Source organism: Solanum pennellii, chromosome 9 (assembly GCF_001406875.1).
Source record: "Solanum pennellii chromosome 9, SPENNV200".
Lineage (NCBI taxonomy): Eukaryota > Viridiplantae > Streptophyta > Magnoliopsida > Solanales > Solanaceae > Solanum > Solanum pennellii.
In genome coordinates, this window is record NC_028645.1 from 34,826,723 (window position 1) to 34,834,887 (window position 8,165).

An 8,165-nucleotide genomic window follows, 5' to 3' on the forward strand; every position below is an offset into this window, starting at 1 on the left:
ATATATATATATATATATACATATATATATATATATATATACATATATATATATATCTTCAATGGATCTAGTACCTCTTACTACAAAATCATTAGATTTCTCCTCTTCCTCTAGAATCAACTCTTCTTTTTGGACACTTTGTTCTTGATTAGTTATCGGTAAAGAAAAAAAACCATCTTCTTCCAGCCCCATGAAACATCCTCATCAAATTTAACACTTCTTGTTACATGTATTTGTTGTGAAATATAAATTAAAAACCTATCGCCTTTAGAAGTGTTGTTTTATCCCACAAATATGCCAACATAAACTCTTTGATCAAGTTTATCCCTTTTAATGTCAGCAATATACGAGTAAAATATACAACCAAATACTTTAAGATAACGATGACTTGGTTCCAATCCATGCTTCGTATGGAGTCTTTCCTTCAACTGCTCTCTCGTCGGCAATCTATTATGAAGATAGACAGTGGTATTGACAGTTTCAGCCCATAGCACCTTAGGCAGGGCTTTCTCAAATAGAAGACACCGAACTATATTCATAATGGACCTATTTTTTCTTTCACTTACACCGTTTTGTTGTGGAGTTTAAGGGACTGTAATTTGATGACGAATTCCTGGTTTATGATGAAAATCCTTGAATTTATTGGAAGTGAACTCGGTCCTATTATAAGACCTTAAGATTATCAAAGAGCCACATTGGTTTTCAACAGTTGCTTTAAACCTTTGAAACACAACAAATACTTCAGGTTTATGTTTCAGAAAGTAAACTCAACAAAATCTCAAAAGGTCATAATGAATAAAAGAAAATATTTGTTGTTTTTATAAGGAGTGATCATATGTTCACACACGTAAGTATTAGTTTGAGATTTTCAGTAGCACTCCATGCTTGATTTTTAGGAAATGATTATTGACTTAGCTTCCCAATTTGACAAACTCCACATACATTAGAGGTTTCATTCATAGATGGCATATCTGCCCCAAGTTTCTTATTTGCATCAAGAATTGATTTGACCAAGCCTTTTATGCCAAACATAAGTTTCATCTTGTATGTCTACATAAACTTCTATCTGAGTGTGTTTTCAATCAAGAGGGAAGCTTTTGTTGTTCATTTTGACTGAGAGCAAAATGAACAAATATTTATCTTTAAATAACATGGCCATAATATTTATCAAGCAATTGGACAACATTGAGAAGACTTTGGCTAAATTTAGGAACAAATAATACATCAAATATAAGCTTCATAGCTTAGGAAATTTGAATAGCTACTGCTCCTTTTCCCTTTCCATCTCCAAGTATGACTTTGGAGAAATAATTTTTGTTCATCTATTCAAAAATGTTCAAGTAAGTTGTTGTCACGATCCAATTTAGAATCATGACCGGCTCTAAGGAGAAGAGTTCCAAAGCAAGCCTTAACAAGAAATCTACGAAAATCAGACAGAGTTTCCTCTGTTTTTGGGCCTATCCGTGAAATTTCCTGTAACAGAAATCCATAACGCAGCCAACCAATCTCATCTTTTTCCACCTTATTCATCAATAAACTATTCGAAGAGTAAAAGTACTAATTCCAACACCAAAACATAAGTCTCATACTAGAACCAATTAACAATACGAAAGAATATTCATAAATTCTAATAAAAGAAATGACTATGGAGCGAATCTAAGAATTCCAACAAATGTCTATAACAACTAATAAGCTTTTTATCCATGAATAAGTGCGGGGCTCACCGGAAATTATCAACTTGAAAGCAATAGACCAAGCCCAAGTCACCTGTCTTCTCTGTAAAAAAAATATAGTGAGGAGTGAGACGCTAGCTCAGTGAGTAATAATACATAACCATGACCATTTTTATGAGAAACAAGTTAGGAAACATGGTAGTACAATAATCATAATGATGAAATAATGCTCTTTCAGAAACGTAAACAATATTCAATCTTTTGTGCCTCATATAAGCAAAAATTAATATAAATACTTAAGAAGTAACCAATAAAAGTGAACTTCTCGTAAAGGAGTTAAATATTCATACTAGTAGATCCCTACTCGAGGGATTTCAGTAACAGTATACTAGTTCCATATCCCACTAGCAAGGAGTTTATTATTAATCAGTAATTACAAGGTGCACCAGGTCTAACGATCCCACCGTTAGGTACGGGATTCATCAAGTTCTACTCCCATTTATATTTTTCTTGTAATCAATAGAAGTATTTCAAAATCGAACAGAGTATTTAAAGCTTATCAAATCATATCATTTCAAAGTTTAACAATTACCTGTCCAAAATACTATTTCTCAAATAAGTGTAAAACCTTTTCAATAACAGAAACCATATGTTATGAAAAATGAGATCATCTCAAATAATATTTTCGGTATCATATCCAATAATATCATATCCAGTAATAGACTTGTCCCAAATGCAAGTTCAAAAGGTTCAGTAACACATTTACTTTATATACCATGTGAAAATCATGCAAATTATAAAATATCAATTGTGGTAAGATTAGTACTCACAGTACTTGTGTTGATGCACCAAACTTGTCAAAGAAATCACTAAGGTACCAAACTCGCAGAGAAATCTATGAGGCTTCCTTCGATCAATCTACAATCATATGACATGGATCTCGAGTTAATTCTTTGTTAAGACTAATTCAAAACTAAGATAAATATTATTTTCAACTCTTTTGGACTCCATTTTCCATCAAATCGCTAAATTATAATTATCCAACTCATAAGTAGTTTTACTGATGCATAATCTCCAAACTTTGGCCAATTTTCACAACTTGGTCATCTAATTTACTTCTGTCTCTAATTACATCTTACTGTCTAACTCGTTGTCTCTGGTAATAGAACTTCAGCACCCCAAATAGATTACCTAGACTGAGAATTTCTCATGGCAAAGCTACTAAGGATCGTAGCAAGGCTGATATGGATCAAGGTGAAGGTGTAAAGGAATACGATTTACCTCAACCTGTTTAAATTTGTTGAATCCTTCTCTTCTTTCTGCGTATACCCCTTTGGTTTGCACTGCCCCTCTTTCTTCTCTATCTATTCAAATTCCTTTATTAATGTTGTAGGTTGATTTCCCAATCCCTACTCCCTGCTCCATTTCTTTTCTTTTCTTTTTTGTAAATTTGCTGCAGCCCTTCGCTTCTTTGGGCCTTTAGCCCACTATTCTCTCTATTATATATTTAAAAAAAAAAAAAATAATCTGCCTCTCCTTTTTTTTAAACAAAAGCAAAAGACAAAAATGAACTTACTTCAATGTAGGGTATTACAGTTGTCATTTGATGCATGCATCAACTATCAACAAGCCACATCATGATCTTAAGCTGCCATATTGCATTCTCCAGCAATAATAGAAGCAGCAAACAACTTCTCTTCATGATCTTCAACATTTTCAGTAACTTGAGCCGGGTGGTTTTGATTTGTTTTGCACACCTTATCCACATGATCAAACTGTTTCCACACCTTGCATTGAACTCTAGGACTACACCAATAAAACGAGTATGTATGATTGGTATTTTTACAATAGGGACAATGTGGATACTCGGTTCTTAATTCTATATCTCCCTCAGTTGTTATATTGCTCCGTCTTTTCCTTACCATGTCTTCCCATTTGGTTGCCTTTTTGATTCACCATCGAATTGAGCTTTAGATAATTGAACAGCCACAAGAGCAATTTCAGTTGTACTCTCTTCCTCTCTAAAAGCTTCCATTTTCTCCAAAGCTAGAAGAGTATTGGATAATTCAATCAATGTGACACGAGACATATCCTAGTATCTTTAATTGAGAAAATTTTTTCTTCAAACTTTTCCTGAAGTGTCACCATCACTTTCTGAACAACCCTTTGCTCTTCTACTTTTTTGTCTATCAATGTGATCTGATTGACAATTTTCATGATTCTATCAATACAAACTTTCACCTTTTCTCGATCTCTTCTTCATGACTTCTGATCTATTGAAGATTTTGGTTTGCTCTCAAAGGTTCTGGAGCGTTGTCTTCATCAACATATATACTTCCATAATCCAAGACCCTTTAAGTATGTTTTCATCTTCACTGCCCAAACTTGATAGTTCTCTCCATTGAAGATAGTGGGTGAAATAAGAGAGCCATGTGAAAGGAAACTGAACAGAAAGAGACATGGACAAGTTAAACTTGGTAGGTGATCTTGTTGTATTTTTTTCTCTAAATACACTGTCCCTGAAAGATAAATTTTTGGCTGATGTCAATTAAAGGAGAGAAAAAGAAGAAAAATATGATAGTAGATAGATAATATGGAGAAAGGGAGAAAATCTTGTAATTCAGCAAAAGCTTACTACATATAGATACATAAAGTAGTGTCAAATCCAGAAAATTGACTTCCTATTTTGTGCTTAAATTAAGCTCCACCACATATTACAATATCTTCTATAATCTAGAACTTTGCAGCAAACATAATTCAAAAGTCATAACAAAAATATCTAGACAAAAGTGCATGACAGCACTTAGCATCACATACCAAATCACAGCACTATTCAACAACTTCCTTAATTCGACACCATCAAAAGAATAGCAAAATTCATCTATACTGGATATTTTTCTAAATAAGAAAAAATTGAAAATTGTAACATCAGAGTAAGATTGAGCAGCATCCATTATAAGAAGAATAATATATAATATTAGTTGCTATCTCACCGGTCACTTGGTAGGCTCTTAATGATATCCGAATCACCAAAGTTGGATAAAGATAACGGAAAAATGTTGAAAATGCCCTTAAACTATGCGAAATTGAACAAAAATGTCTTATGTTGTTATTTAATTTTGCATAGTTCAAGTGCATTTTAATCATTTTCGTAAAAAAAATGTACTTCAAACATTAAAACAAAAATCCTCATTCAACCAAAAACTAATAGTACTACCACGTGCCGTCCACAAAAACAAGAGGGAGATATATATAGTACAAGAACCAAAAATTCACAGAAATTAATATATTGTGGACAAGAGGGAGATATATATAGTACATGAACCAAAAATTCACACAAACTAATATACCAATCTAAAGAATGTAATCGTAAATATAGTAGGACTTGCAAACAACCTCAATTTCTTTTATTTTCTTCTTTTGTGGAACAATTGAGTATCAACAAACAATTATGATTTGAATCCTTGTTGCTTGATACTCAAGATTGGTACATATTTACTATTATGATTTTTTTATCAGATTACTAATCTTGTATCTACCTAAATAGGATTGGACTTCTTAAACATTAAACTAAATAGAATGTATATCAGTCAGGACAAAAAAAAGCATAATATTATCTAAGATGTGTCCTCATTCCTAATATTATTCTTTTTGGATTAGGGGAGGGGCGGGGAGGAGGGGGGAGGATTGTCCAAATGCATATAAATACACCACCAGGAGAGGAAAAACTAGAAGTCGGGTAAGGGTACGAATTCGGCTGAACCCAGTAACTTTTGTTCAAATAATGTATTTGTATTAAGAAATTTATCTATGTTATTAACGCTTGAAATTATCGTTACAAAATTCACAACCCATAAGGTTAAAATTCTGCTTTCACCTCTGGCAACCTGTCCATTCTCCAACCGATTTGGAGATCTCACCCACTCTAACAATTAATAGAGACAACCTATTGTCAAAGCTCTCATGAGTCTTCTTCTGCAATTATCACTCTGATCATGCACACCTTCACACATAATGTGTATGTACAGGTACAGATATGGAGAGAGATTCCTGAGTTTTCTTTGCTTCAACCATGGTGGGCTCTGGCCTGGAGGAATAAATTCAAAGAAAATTGGCCGGAAGAGGCAAATGCATCAAAGGCGGTAATGGAGGTAGTATTTCTCATATACTTTCTTGTCCTCGATTATCGTATTGTTTTGTTGTAATTTATGTCTTGTGTTACTATCTTTGTTATTGTTGTAATTAGAAACAACTTTCAACCTCTGAGGTAGGAATAAGTTCTACATACACTCTACCCTCCCCGGATACTATTTCGTGGGACTACACTAGCATATATTGGTTGGTATAACATATGTGGGGATAAGCACACGCCTAACCCTTTTAGACCCTTAGTTTCAATTTTTATGATATGCACACGACGTTCAATATACTCTTCTTATCCCTTTCTTCCTCTTCCCCACGTTACGGATTCAACATCTTGGAGCTCACTTGCTCATTCATGTGTTGAACATTGAGATCTTCTACTTATTAGAGTCACACAGAAGGCATTATCTCAACAATGCAACAAACTTTTGGAGAATCCCTTTCTTAAAAAAAATATTTGAACCCTAATCCGAACTTTGATGTCAATAAAGGTGCTTAAAATGCCTTTAAAATGGTTCTTTACACATATGTAACAAGGCTACATGCAATAAAAAATATTTTCAATAAAATGGTCATATGTGTATACAATGTATCAATATTGTATGTTTATAGATGATGTATAACTATGTATATATATCTATATACATTGTTGATGTAATAAAGCGTACATTGTAAACTAATTATTTTCAATCCCAACCAACTCAAATATACTCTAATTAGTCTCAAATTTAGACATCAGCTTCTCTTAATATTTTGAATTTTATGATATATTATTAACTCGAAATAATTCACGTTTGCGGCACACCAATAAAATTTTAAAAAAATAGTGAATGTAGGCACAATCAAAGTCTTAATGGGTCAAAACTTGCCATAGCACAGGCCTAGTGGTGGCAAATGGGTGGGTTGAGTCAAATTTGAGCAGGTTGAAAATGGATTAACATAAAATGGGGTAATAGTTCAACCGCCCATATTTGAAATGGTAAAAATTCATTGGCTAGCAAATAAGTTGGGTAAAATACTAGTTAATCCATATTTTACTATATTTTCATTAATGTTGTTTAATTGTTTACATACACAACAAATATGTTCCCAACCTAGTATGAATACCATTATTCTTTCCTTAAGAAGCAGACTACAATGAAGTTTGCTTCCTTGGTGATGCTTGCTCTTTATCTACTGCAGGCTCACAAGCATGAAGTATTAGCACATATGTCATTTTGTTCCATAAACTGTTCAGCATTTACGAGAATCACTGACTCAAATTCAAACACCAGTTTCTTGCACTACAAAAAATTCGAGACAAAAATGTGAGTGTCAAACGGTGAAACATCAGCATGGATAAACAGGTTGTTACTCTCTTTTCTGCAAAGGAAAAAAAGGGGGTGGGGGGGCGACTTGACTCGGCACACCCTAACGATACATCCTATACCAATGACAGTTCAAACATGCTATTAAGAATTTTCAACTGAATTTCATAGGATAGCAGTTAATGGATACATAGCATAGTCTTTATTCTTCAAACTAATAACATAGTCTAAATTATCCGGAGTAGAAAATTACAAAAAAGTTTAGTCTACAAAAATCAGACACAATCGAATTTCACATGGAGTACAAAACTACAAAAGTTTTTTTTCGTAGTCACCAAACAAAATTAAATATATTCTTAGATTATCACATAAATATATTTTTCTTTTCAAATAGTCTTCCAACTATAACATTTTGACATACTATTTTATTAAACAAATATGTGCATCTCTCATTTTGCAAACTAAAGAATTTTAAAGGCATCATTTTTTGCAAAGGAAAATTAATTCAAAAATCATATGATTTGCAGATCTTTTTCCACAGAAATACATAATAAAATATTTGACTTTTAGAAAGTATTTTCCTCCTTGGATAAATAATAAGAAGGTTACCATGTGTAACCTTTAACAAAATACCACCAATTCTTTTAGTACATTTTCACTTCGGTCTTAGTAAAAAAACATCGAATTCTGGAGAAGTAATGCATTTTACTTCCATGATTTGTTTCTCTCAATCAGTAGAATATAAGAAATACCAACAGTATATTATTTTCCTTAAGATTGTTGTTCACCTTGTATTCCTAAGATACCTAGAACAAAAACTTTGAAGAACTTGATCAGAAACAACAATGTCTAAAGAGTATTTTCAGAACTCAAAAATTAAACTAGTAGAGAAAATAGAACCAGAAACAGATAGAAACAATATACAAAATATTTTTCTTAAAGAAGAAAACCGGGCCCATGGTGTCCCCTTAGGAAAATTATTCCTCTCAAGTACCCGAGGTTAATTGAATATATCTTCCAAGGATAGAAACATCTTGATCAC

The 8,165-nt window shown here is 32.8% G+C and overlaps 1 long non-coding RNA gene across 4 annotated transcripts in view; it reads right to left on the reverse strand.

The window, feature by feature from the left end:
• Positions 1 to 4,591, reverse strand: part of LOC107029847 — a 10,474-nt gene extending 5,883 nt beyond the window's left edge. Inside the window, exons 1-4 of one of the 4 annotated variants that reach the window (XR_003580265.1) lie at positions 4,491 to 4,591; positions 3,250 to 4,192; positions 2,504 to 2,591; positions 1,299 to 1,776 (exon numbers count right to left, since the gene is read on the reverse strand). This is a non-coding gene — a long non-coding RNA (uncharacterized LOC107029847). Of the gene's footprint in view, positions 1 to 1,298; positions 1,777 to 2,503; positions 2,592 to 2,954; positions 3,216 to 3,249; positions 4,309 to 4,490 lie in introns of those variants that run through there. The other 3 variants (XR_003580266.1, XR_001458083.2, XR_003580264.1) reach the window with 3 other exon arrangements.
• Between the last annotated feature and the right edge of the window lie 3,574 nt (positions 4,592 to 8,165).